This window comes from Schistocerca gregaria, chromosome 2 (assembly GCF_023897955.1).
Source record: "Schistocerca gregaria isolate iqSchGreg1 chromosome 2, iqSchGreg1.2, whole genome shotgun sequence".
Taxonomy (NCBI): Eukaryota; Metazoa; Arthropoda; class Insecta; order Orthoptera; family Acrididae; genus Schistocerca; species Schistocerca gregaria.
Window position 1 is genome coordinate 237,714,440 of NC_064921.1, and position 13,558 is coordinate 237,727,997.

A 13,558-nucleotide genomic window follows, 5' to 3' on the forward strand; every position below is an offset into this window, starting at 1 on the left:
GTTCGAGGTAATTCATAATGTTCGAACACAGTATATGTTCCAAAACCCTGTTGCAAATCGACGTTAGTAATATGGGCATGTAATTCGGCGGATCGGATTATTCCTATTTCCATTTTTGGGTATTGGTGTGACGTGAGCCATTTTCCAGTCTTTAGGTACGGAACTTGCTGTGAGGGAGCGGCTGTATATAATTGCTATTGTATCAGCATACTCTGAAAGGAATCTGACTGGTATACAATCTGGACCGGAGGCGTTGCCTTTATTAAGTGATTTAAGCTGCCCTTCTGCACCGAGGATATCTACTTCTATCTTTTTCATCTTGGCGGTTGTTCTTGATTGGAATTCAGGAATATTTACCTTGTCTTCTTTGGTGAAAGAGTTTCAGAAAACCGTTTTGAGTACTTCTGCTTTAGTGGCACTGTCATCAGTGACTTCACTGTTGTTATCGCGCAGAAAAGATATTGATAGCATTTTGCCACTGGTGTGTTTTATGTATGACCAGTATCTCTTTGGGTTTTCTGCCAGATTCCGAGACAGAGTTTCGTTATGGAAATTATTAAAAGCATCTCGCATTGAAGTATGTTCTATATTTTCAACTTCTGCAAAACTTTTCCAATCTTGGGGATTTTGCTTTCTTTTGAATTTGGCGCGCTTTTTTCGTTGCTTCCGCCACAGCGATCTAACCCGTTTTGTGTACTATGGGGGACGAGCACCATCCCTTATTAATTTATGTGGTATGTATCTCTCACTTGCCGTCGATACTGTCTCTCTGAAAGCATTCCATACCTTTTCTACGTTTACATGATCAGATCGGAAGGTGTGCAGACTGTTCTTAAAAAGGCGCTAAGAGCATTTTTTATCAGCTTTTGTAAATGGATATACTTTATGTTTCTTTTTGGTGGTTGTAGTTATTACAGCATTCAGCCTAGTAGCAACTGCCTTGTGGTCACTAATCCCTGTATTCGTCACGATACTCCCTACCTGTCCTAGAAAATTTGAGGCTCAGAGGTCAAGTATGTTTTCGTAAACATTTACTCTTCGAGTGGGCTTATGAACTAATCGTTCAAAATAATTTCCTGAGGAAGCATTCAGTACGATTTCGAATAACATTCTATGCCTGCCGCCGGCTTTAAATGTATAACATTTCTAGCACATCGAGGGTAGATTGAAGTCACCACCGACTATAATTGTATGAGTGTGATACCTATTTAAAATGAGACTCACGTTTTTTTAACTGTTGAGAGTCGGGAGGGGAGGGTGAGGGGGGGGGCGGTCGGGTTGGTAAACCACCTAATTAATAGTTCACTCTGGTAGTCAAATATAAATGTTGCCCATAATATTTCGGAGGAACTATCTACTTCAGTTTCATTACAAGGTAAACTACTTTTGACAGCAGTAAATACTCTACCAACAACTGTATAAATCTACCCTTTCTGAGCCGGCCGGAGTGGCCGTGCGGTTCTAGGCGCTACAGTCTGGAACAGAGCTAACGCTACATCGCAGGTTCGAAGCCTGCCTCAGGCATGGATGTGTGTGATGTCCTTAGATTAGTTAGGTGTAATTAGTTCTAAGTTCTAGGCGACTGATGACCTCAGAAGTTAAGTCGCATAGTGCTCAGAGCCATTTGATGCATTTATCCTTTCTGTTAAAGTGTTCCAAAAAATTTCGGCTGAACTTATTTGTGACTTTAGCCAGCTCTCTGTACCTATGACTATTTGAGCTTCAGGGCTTCCTATTAGGTCTTGGAACTCTGGTTCTTTCCCCACACAGCTACGACAATTTACAACTACAGTTCTGATCGTTTCTACTATGTGTAGTGGACTACTGACCTATTAAGTTGAACACGGAAACCCACCAGCTGATGGCGCAAGTCTAGGAATCTGCAGCCTACACGGTCATAGAACCGCCTGAGCCTCCGATTCACACCCTCCACTCAGCTCTGCACCCAAGGACCGCAGTCGGTTCTGTCGGCGATGCTGCAGATGGTGAGCTCTGCCTCAATCTCGCAAGCAAGTCTTTACCATTTCCGCTAGCCACCCGAAACCAGAGAGAATCTCCTCCTATCCAAAGCGACGCACCTCATTGGTACCGACATGAGCCACCACCTGAAGCTGGCTGCAACTTGTACTCTTCATGGCATCCGGAAGCACACTTTCCACATACGGAATGACCCTCCCCGCTATGCACACGGAGAGCACAGTGGCTTCATTCCCCTCCTTTGCAGCCATGTTCCTAAGGGGCCCATTACGCGCCTAACGTTGGAGCTCCCATCTGCCAGAAAACCCAACTTCTGTGAATGCCAGACCTCGCGGGCCGAGAAGTTTCCTCTGGAACAGGTTGGACGACTGCATCCGCCTAACAAACTTTGTCAGCTACAGATAACCCCCGAAACCTTTTCGTCAAACGAACCGGGGAAGTCTTACGATCGGTCCTCGGAAAGTCTTTCGCTGCCTGCCAGACTTTGGAATGATCTCCCACTCGACCATGGGTGAGGCGTCAACCTCAGCACAGGCAGTACTCGGGGCGGCCATAGCAGTAACCAATCGGGGGACACGTGAGACGTGCTCGAAATCCCTCTCATCTCCCCCTCCGACCCACCACAATGATGCCTCTTGGCAGCAGCATCAAGCTGCGTGACGGAAGCCAACACAATCTGAAGCTGTGAGCGAAGGGCCACCAACTCAGCTCGCATCAGTACGCAGCAACCACAGTTCTTATCCATTGCCGAAGTCGCGCCTGTTCGAAGCTCGTAAAAATATGTAAGAAACGAATGGTGTATTCGGCTTATTAGCAGCAGGAATTCGAAGTGCTCTCTCACTAACGATCTGTCCGACACTGCGCTACACTAACCAAAACAAACAAAAGCCTGTGCGATATAAGGGTCGATAACAAAGGGGGTACTGTATGCAGGACTGTTATTAAACCGGCCACGGTTGCCGAGCGGTTCCAGGCGCTTCAGGCCGGAAACGCGCGACTGCTACAGTCGGAGGTTCGAATCCTGCCTCGGGCTTGGATGTGTGTGATGTCCTTAGGTTATTTAGGTTTAAATAGTTCTATGTTCTAGGGGACTGATGACCTCAGGTGTTAAGTCCCATAGTGCTCAGAGCCACTGTTATAAAATAAATGTTGTGCCTAGTAAGCACTCAAACACGAAAGAAATTAAAAAAATAAACTAGTAACTACACAGGTCCTGTTGGAAGCTCGTAAAAATATATTACAAATGAACGGTGTACTCGCCTTATTTAGCAATGAAGAAAAAGTTAAGTACAAAATCTACTTGTTTTTGCCCGAGAATGCCAACGGCTCTGCCGCAGTGGTAACACCGGTTCCCGTCAGATCACCGAAGTTAAGTGCTGTCGGGCTTGGCTAGCACTTGGATGGGTGACCATCCGGTCTGCCGAGCGCTGTTGGCAAGCGGGGTGCATTCAGCCCTTGTGAGGCAAACTGAGGATCTACTTGACTGAGAAGTAGCTGCTCCGGTCCCGGAGACTGACATACGGCCGGGAGAGCCGTGTGCTGACCACATGCCCCTCCATATCCACACTTAGTGATGCCTGTGTCCTGAGGATGGCACGACAGCATCATAGTCAATATTTAAAAGTTTTTATTGATTCACACGGATGTAAGATCGTTATATCACGGCAGAATTGTTCTCATATTGTAATACGTTTATCATTTTCTCGCAAGATACACCTTTCCCTTGGCAAAGTCTGTCATCCGACTGTGGCTTCTTTGACAGACTTTTTGTTAAAAATTAACAGTTTCAATTTACTATTTCGCAGTCCAAACGCAAATCCCTCCAATGAGCTAGACTGTATCGAATCGTTCACCAGAATCCTTGCTATTTGGAAAATCTGTCCAAATTCCAATGGAGCTATGTTAAGTCCCATTGTGCTTCGAGCCATTTGAACAACTTTTTTGTTTTGCTGCTGTATCTAATAATAACAAAAATGGGTCTGAGCACTATGGGACTTAACATATGAGGTCATCAGTCCCCTAGGACTTAGAACTACTTAAACCTAAGTAACCTAAGGACGTCAAACACATCCATGCCCGAGGCAGGATTCTGACATCCGACCGTAGTACTCGCGCGGTTTCGGACTGAAGTGCCAAGAAGCACTCGGCCACACCGGTCGGCTAATAATAACAACTCGATTCCGGAATCGCCTCGAAAAGACAGCAGTTTTGGAATCAATATGAAGTGTAAATGGAAACGAGCAGCTGCTCGGAACTACCATGACTAAGGTATAGAAAATAAATCTATGTCAGGTTGGGTTAACCTTAAAAAGAACTGTGGTTCCTGATATCAAAGTTATGCCACATGGAGTGCAACGAATTCCGAGGATGTGCTGAGCCAGTTAATTGCATAATGTAAACTTGTAGATTAATAGAAAAGCCAAAATTACTTTAATATGCCATACTAGACTTACCTATTGTGCAACAGCTTCACTAGCCCTTTTGATGTGGCACAGGTGAAATGTGAAAGGCTATTAAATTAATTTACTTTGAATTCTATTACGTCCATGTTACAGTAAGTACTTTTTTTATGTTACAGCCATTATTCTTCATTACGCGTTTATTCTTGGTAAAGGATCAAGAATGTCCCGACCCTAGCATATCAAACCTTGGCGATTCTCAAAGAAGTGCAGTGAATTCTGAAAGCAGTTCCGCGCATGTGCTTTCCGTCATTCCCGCCTTCCCCAGCGCTGTCTGTTTCCGTGCTGCACTCAGGTTTGTTGACACCCGGGCTTGGTCGGATGCCCGAACGAGACGCGGGCATCTATGGTGCGTCGCGGCTCACGCACCCCATTGCCAGTACAGTTAGGCTCTACGGATCGCGCCGGCCGCTGTGGCCGAGCGGTTCTAGGAGCTTCAGTCTGGAAACCGCGCTACCGCTACGGTTGCAGATCCGGTTGTGTGTGATGTCCTTGGGTTACTTAGGTTTCAGTAGTTCTAAGTTCTAGGGGACTGATGACCTCATATGTTAAGTCCTATAGTGCTCAGAGCCATTTCTACGAATCGCTATGTGGGCAATAGGGCGTAGCGGTCGGCCACAGCCGGGCGGTTAAATACGGCGCGATGCATGGCGCTGGTCAAAAAAAAATCGTCATATCTCACAAATGATTCAAGGTACTGAAATGAGGTTTTCAACAAATGCAGTGAGGCACATGTTGTATTATAAATGCAACGTACTTCTTTATTCACCGGGGTATGAAGTAACTGCCGCGCGGGATTAGCCGAGCAGTCTCGGGCGCTGCAGTCATGGACTGTGCGGCTGGTCCCGGTGGAGGTTCGAGTCCTTCCTTGGGCATGGGTGTTTCTCCTTAGGATAATTTAGGTTAAGTAGTGTGTAAGCTTATGGACTGATGACCTTAGCAGTTAAGTCCCATAAGATTTCACACACATTTGAATATTTATGAAGTAACTCGTCCCCAGCAGCAACAGGTCTGTGGCTGAGGACGCATACAGACGTCCACATACACATCCACAGCCCCTGGGGAACGTCGTAGCAGGATATGTATACACATCCAGAGCAGTAAAAGGATAATGGCTCAAAAATGATACATTTACCAAAGAAATTACCAACAAAGTTTCTCGTAGTCGTTACCTGCTGCTTCCATGCATACCCTGAGCCTGCATTACACTCTTTACCGTACATTGTGAAAAACTGCTAGTGTGTTCTGTATCCGGTCTATTCTATTTTGGATTCACTATTTCAGAAAATCGACCGTGGGTAGGTGAGCTGAGAACAGGAAGGATTTTAACGTGCTCACAGGGGGAAATCCATCGGATTCAAAATCTGCCGAACTGGAAGGTCATGTAACGGATTCCCCTCATCCCTTACAGTTTTTAGGAAACTAGTTGTCGAGATAGTGGTGCGGCACCATCATTCATAAGCTGGATTCGTTGGTTGGCCTCTAGAGCTATCCTGTTTTATCAAAAAAGTTACATAGAATTTATCACACTGAGAGAACTGACATTGTACAAGGCTTCTGCTACTTTTCTACATAGTGGCAATGATTTTCCAAGAATTTTTGGTAATGCGACACAATTTTTAGCCAACTAGCGTTGCACAAATTGGGGTCCTGTGCTACCACTGTTGATGTTAACTGTTGATGTTGCTTCCTCATTGGTGTTGGAGTACATACCTGCAAGATGACCTCAGAGTTGGGGAACATGTGAAATCACTTTGGACAAGGTGTGGTGATAATAATTGCTTATCTTGGCAACAAACGTGTCAATCTACAGACACGTTTCGTATATTTCCACTCAGTAATGTCTTACGGAATTATATTCTAGCCTAACGTATCAATTAGAAGGAAAATATTGATTCGACAAAAGCGAACCGAAAGAAAAACATGTGGTGTTCATCCACAGACATCATGTAGATTCTCTTCAATGACCTAGGCAGGTTACCACGGCGTCACAGTGCATACATTCGCTAATGCAGTTCGTAATACACAATCCATCACAATTTCAGATCAACGATGATGTCCATATCTACAACACTAGCGGAAAAAGTGACCTTTATTACCCATTGTTAAAGCTGTAAGTGGCTCAGAGAGGACCATGCCAATATTTAAATTTTGAATAAAAATTCTTAACAATGGCGCCCGAATACTTTCGGCGTAACAAGTCACCCTTATTCAGCAAACGGTCTTGTCAAAGAGGCACTGGAGCGGACAGAGGTTCATGACACTCTCTTGTCTTTAGGGTAAGAAACCGCCCCTCAAAGGGGGAACTATCAACAATGATCAACGCCATGAGGATGAAGAAGGCAGTGGAAACCACTGTTTTAAAGACACAACGTATATCCACAAGACACGCAGCCTGTAATTGAAAAAAAAATGTCATGATGATCTTTCCATTGGCAAAATATTACGGACTAGTTCCCCTTTCTGATCTATGGGAGAGGACTGCCGAGTGTGACGTGACCATGAGAAAAAAAAATTAACCAATGAAAGGATTGCGTTCTACTAGTTGGGGAGGGGAATTTTGGAAGTTGGAACGTTTTAGGGAAGCTAGTAAATCTGAAATGGGAAATTCTAAGAGTTAATCTAGGTTTACTCGGGGCTAGTGACGTGAAATGGAAAGAAGACAAGGGTTTCTAGTGAGACGAGCATAGGATAATATCAACAGCAGCATAAAATGGAGTAAAGGGAATATGATTCGTTATGAACAGAAAGGTAGCACACAGAATGAGCTACTGTGGCCAGTTCTTTGGTAGGATTGCTGTAATCAGAATAAACAGCAAACTATCATGGACAACAATATTTCAAATATACATGCCCACGTCGCAACCAGAACATTAAGAGATAGAGAAAGTATAAGACGACAGTGAACGGGAAATTCAGTGCGTAGAGGGAGAAGAAAATCTAATAGTCATGAGGGACTGGAGTGTGATTGTAAGGGAAGGAGCAGAATGAAGGGCTTGTCAATAGGGATGAGAGAGGAGATAGCATACTTGAGTTCTGTAATCAATTTCAGCTAGTAATAGCGAATACTCTGCTCAAGAATCACAAGAAGAGGAGGGAGGAGAAGGTATACCCGGAAAAGGCCGGAAGAAACAGGAAGATGTTGGGTTACATCACGGTCAGTCATAGATTCCGAAGTCACCTATTAGATTATAAAGTGTACCAAGGAGCAGATGTACACTCTGATCACAGTGATGAAGACCAGGCTCAAATTTAAGAGACTAGTCAGGAAGAATCAGTGCATTAGGAAGTGGAATACGGAAGTACTAAGGAATGAAGACTGAAACACCCCCTTAGAAAAATTATAAATGACTGTGCTTAAACTGACACACAATAATTTTAGCGCAACGCAATCTGACTTTAAATAATCCCTACAAAAGAATGGCCCTGACTATGAATAACCTACACCTTTCATGAATCACTTACCTCACAAAAATCTTCATTACTCGAACTACTGCAATACAGCGAACGCCAATACTGCCAGCTAAATAAAAGATTAAAACTACTGAAGGCACTAACAACTGATAGCCATAGTTATCAAATGAAAGGTCTTGATAAAGAACAAACAATGTATTTACCTTAACAGTGCTGAAAAGTCATAATATATATCAGTTCATGACATCCAGTCTTACAAATTTACTGTCTCTGATGGACACACGTCCAGATCATCCGCTCTCAAAACTCCGCCACCTCTCTCCCCACATTCACCACTGCTGGCGGCTCACCTCCATCTGCTCAACGCTACGCGCTGTTAGCAGCCAGCTGCCCAACACTACAATAGCCAACAACAATGCAAACCAGCCACAGACTGCACATAGCACAGCCAGTGATTTTCATACAGAGCGCTGCGTGGCGTTACCAATAAAAAAACCTAAACAGCCTACTTACAAGACATACGCTTGAACTTCTCTGAGGATGTAGATACTGCGATAACGAATAGCTCAGTAGGCAGGAATAGAGATCTCTAAAAAGGGCAGTCTCAGAAGTTGGAGAGGATACGTACAAAGAAGGAAACTTTGGAGAATCCGTGGGTAACAGAAGAAATATTTCAGCTGATTGATGAAAGAAAGAAGTAGAAAAATGTTCAAGGACATTAAGGAATGCAGACATAGAAGACATTAGTAACGAAATAAATAGGGATGCAGGGAAACCAAGGCGTAATGTCTGCATGAAAACTGTGAAGAAAGCGGAAAAGAAATGGTTGCAGAAAGGATTGGCTAATCTTATAGAAAAATCAATACAACGTTCTGTGAAATTAAAAGAAAGGACGATAACATCAAGAGTGCAATGAGAATTCTATTGTTACATGCAGAAGAGAGAGCAGATAGGTGACAAGCGTAAAATGAGGAGCACTGTGAAGAGGAGAACTTATCTGATGCCATGACAGAAGAAGAAATATACTCGATAGAGAGGAGAAAGGCGATCCTGTATTAGATTCAGAATTTAGAAGACATTTTTTCTTAAAATCAAAATATTCAGAAGGGATAGATAACACGCCATAGGAATTTCTAAAATAATTGGGGGAAGTGGCAATGAAACGATTACTCACGTTGGTGTGTAGAACGTTTGAGACTGTCGATACCATACTTCTGGAAATACATCATCCACATCATTCCCAAGTTTGCAAAAGCCGAGAAGTACAGAATTATCGCACAATCAGCTTAACAGCTCGTGCATCCAGGTTGCTGACAACAATAATATACAGAAGAATGGGAAATAAGAAGTGGTTGTGCCAGATGACGATCAGTTTGGCTTCAGAAAAGGTACAAGAACTACAGAGGCTGTTCTACCGTTCCGGTTGATAATGTAAGGAAGACTGTTTGTCGACCTGAAAAAAGCCTTAGGCACTGTAGAGAGAATTTATAATAGAAGCTCAAGAACTAATAGCACTGGAAAAAGGAAAGGGTGTAAGATAGGAATGTAGGCTTTCGCACCTGCTCCTCCAGCATTGACGGAAATAAAAGGAAGGTTTGAGAGTTGGATTAAAATTCGAAGTGAAAGGACGCCAATGTTAAAATTCGCTGATGACTTTTTCTGTCCTATGTGAAAGTGAAGGAGTGTATTACATGATCTGTTGAGTGGAAAAAACAGTGTAATGAGTACAGAAATTAGGACTGAGAGCAAATCGAGGAAAAACGAAACTAAGGAGAAGTAGCAGAAATGAGAATAGCGAGTAATTTAAAATCATAATAAGTGCTCACAAACCAGGGACAGCAAAATAACCCATGATGGATGGAGCAAGGACAAAAAAAAAAGCAGAGTAGCACTGGAAATAGAACATTCCTGGCCAAGAGAAGTCTGCTTGCATCAAACATAGGCCTTAATTTGAGCGAGAAATTTCTGAGAATGCATGTTTCGAGCCCAGGATTGCATGGCAGCGACATACGGACTGCGGCAAACCGGAACGGAAGAGAAATGAAGCATTTGAGATGTGGTGCTACAGAAAAATCTTGAAAATAGGATGGACTGGTAAGGTAAGGAATTAGGAGATCCTCCACAAAATCGGCGAGGAAAGGAATATATTGAAAACATTGACAGGTGGGTACATATATTAAGACATCAGGGAATAGTTTCCATGGTTACAGGCGGAGTTACATAGGATAAAAACTACAGGGGCAGACAGAGATTGGAATACATCCAGCAATGAACTGAGGACGTACGTTGCAAGAGCTACTCTTGAATGAAATGTTTGGCAACGGAGAGCAATTCGTAGCGAGCATTATGAAACCAATACCTTCCCTCTAGACAGAGGTTGACACTCTATGGACGTCGACATCGGATAGTCATTTTGCTGCGAAAAAAAAACGAGTGACAGAGCGCCCCTCACGAGTGTGTACACTTTGTGTTGGTACCTCCGTGCTAACTGGCAGCTACTGGCAAGATACTGCGGTATGTATCGTAAGCCGAGGTGAGCGCTGTAAACAAACACCACTCGAAATCGCCAGCTGTCACAGATCACGGGCACGGTTTAATCTGCAGCGAAAGAAAATAGGGGGATTTATTTATTGGATGACCTCGTACATCATCAAGGAATAAAGTAATTAAAGATAATTGAGGGTCACTGTAGACCATTTCGATAGTTTTCTCTTTTGCGAAACTTAATTTAAACCTAGATTATAGATGTGATATTGCATAGGTCATCCTTCGATCCATTGCAGAACTTGGAAACACATTCAGGGAATATTCGTTCACATTTTTGTTGAACGCAGTTGGTTTTTATCATCCTGTATTAAAACATCTCCTTTTATCAATAGTGCAATTTATAAACAATGTTTTGTGAGTAGAATAAAATTTCGAATGGTAAACTTAACTGCTTCTTTGACGTTATTTTACCAGCTAACTAAAAATAGGAAAGCCTTGAACCCCTTCAACTAAATTTAGTTAGTATTAAGATTCTTTTACAGGGAGTGCAGTGGAGCTGACGCTGAAATCATTAAGTATTTGGTTATATCATCGCCAGTCGCACTGAACTCTTCTGAATTCTACATGTCATGTATGGTCTGGCGTCTCCTTACCAGCAACAGGTCCCATGTTTAAACTAGTCAATTCCCTAAAAAACACGCTCAGAGCGTCGTTGCGCGAAAGTAGTGGGGAGACACGATATAGATCAAACAGACACCATGCAGGATGTTAGAAAATGGCGATCCTGCCAGGATGGTAAAATACCATGATTGAAGGTCGACCACATGCCTAACTAGGTCAGAAAAATATCCTGCTGTAAAATTTTCGCAGTAAAAATTTTTTTCTTCTCAAGCTATACATAGTCGAAAACAGTAGCTGCAGCGATAGATAGTAAGAAAGTATTCAATACAGACATTCTAGCAGAGACAATAGCTTAATTAAGTTATGAATTTTAATATTGTTAGAATTAAGTTCTCTCTCCAATGCAAGTGCACAAGTGGCGGATACATCGATGACAAGTTGGTTCTAACCCAACAAGTAAGTGAATTGATTGTCAAATCATGTGTGCAAAAAGTTTATGAAACGCTTGAGATCGTATGAGCGCATGTTGACTCGAAATAGGGCGCGTGAATTGCTTTTAAAACAGAAAATAAGGGATTCGGAAAGATTAGCAATGCCAGATCGAGACCTTGACGGAAGTGAGGTAGAGACCCAACATGAAAATGGACAGAGAATAGAGGACAGTACAACATACGATGCAGTATCGCGAGAAATAGGGTATATAACGCACCATAACGAGGATAATGTACGTCAAGGCATAGAAAACATAAGTCAGCAAACGACAGAGGAGCAGGAAAGTAGTGAGACAGTCGATGAGGATTCTAACTTGCGTCTTGAATACGTAGAACCCATAGTACAAGTAATCAGAGCTCCCTCATCACAGAGTACAAGGTATGCGAGCAGAAACGTGTCACAGCACAGTTCAATGCAATCGGTAGCGAACCAACACTTGGGCGAAAACACAGAGCGTAGGAGGCCGGAAGAAAACGCAATAGGACCCACCAATCTGGCAGAATTATTACAATTAATGACAGAAACCATGACAAGACAAAATAAAAAAATTGAGAACCAAATTAAAATTCAGAATGCAGAAATGACGAAACAAAATGCAGAAACCACGAGACAAATGCGTGCGATTAAAGAACAAAACCAAAAAATTGAGTTACACCTAAGTCATATTGAAGACGAGGCAAAAGAATCTCGAGAAGTGATAGGAAACTTAATAACAGGTCACAATCAATTAAGAACAGACATTGACAAGGTACAAGCGCACGTACAAACATTGCGTAATGACACTCTTGACGAGATCAAAGCATTACGTAACAGCACCCAGGGAGAAGTCAAGAAACTAGAGAAACAGATAAACAAAATTACTAGACAAACAGCAGGTACAGCTCGTTAAATTGTTGAAAACAGTGTGTTACACAAACGTGGCACAAAAGCAGCGCTAAAAAGATATGATAATCGCATAGTCCAAATAGAAGCGCAAACGAAGCCACAATTTCAGAAATTGCGAGCAGAGTTGTTGCAAATCATTGAAGAGCGTAGTGAGCAAGATCGAACAAGCACTGAGTCTGCATCCACATCCGTATCTGTAACAGCACCTGAAAAACAAGCAATTAACGAAGATATTACGCATTTGCGATTCCAATCACAGGCGGAAGGTAACATACGTGAAATCAGACAGCCTGCACCGCAACAAACGCGTTTCGAAATTCTTGATGAACAAACGTCATCACAAACACATGCGGAACCACAAATGTATGTTTCAAGACAGTTTGGATCGTGCAATGAAACAGCAAGGTTAGCCAGACAAGATACCCAACCAATACCTGACAATGGAAAGCCAGGTCGCGAAGAGTACAGTGCAATGTGTGGTGTCACCGCCAGACACCACACTTGCTAGGTGGTAGCCTTTAAATAGGCCGCGGTTCGTTAGTATACGTGAGACCCGCGTGTCGCCACTATCAGTGATTGCAGACCGAGCGCCGCCACATGGCAGGTCTAGAGAGACTTCCTAGCACTCGCCCCAGTTGTACAGCCGACTTTGCTAGCGATGGTTCACTGACTTCTACGCTCTCATTTGCCGAGACGATAGTTAGCATAGCCTTGAGCTACGTCATTTGCTACGACCTAGCAAGGCGCCATATTCAGAACTATTGATATTATTAATCATGTACCGTCAAGAGCGACGTTCGTCATTAATGGATTAAAGTTAAGTATTCCACCAGCTACGTCCGTTTTTCTCAATTCTAATTCCCTTGTCATCTTCCAGACTTCACGCCAGCCTGCGTGAGCTAAAACGCGTGCATTTCGGCCTCCTTTAATAACCCTGTGTTGGCTCTCCTGCTAACCACAACATTGGCGACGAAAGTAAAAGTGTACTTATCTAAATTACTCTGATTTACTTGTGTAATGGCTTCGCCACAATCTCCAGATGTACTGTCCGAATTTTATCTCTTACAGAATCAGCAGACGCAGGCCTTACTGGATGCCTTTGGACAGCTCGTCCAGGGTCGACGTGCGATGCAGAACGATGCTGCAGCAGCCGTTTCACCGCTAACGCAGCCACAACACGCTGTTGCACCCACTTTTCAACCTTTTTATGCTGCACTGGAAAG

The 13,558-nt window shown here is 43.2% G+C and overlaps 1 protein-coding gene and 1 pseudogene across 1 annotated transcript in view; one reads left to right on the top strand and one right to left on the bottom strand.

Annotated features, from left to right (window-relative positions):
* LOC126336767 (suppressor of lurcher protein 1-like) overlaps window positions 1-13,558 on the bottom strand; it is a 4,187,167-nt gene that overhangs the window by 1,434,835 nt on the left and 2,738,774 nt on the right. The window lies entirely within an intron of this gene.
* LOC126337092 (5S ribosomal RNA) lies at window positions 3,296-3,413 on the top strand (annotated as a pseudogene).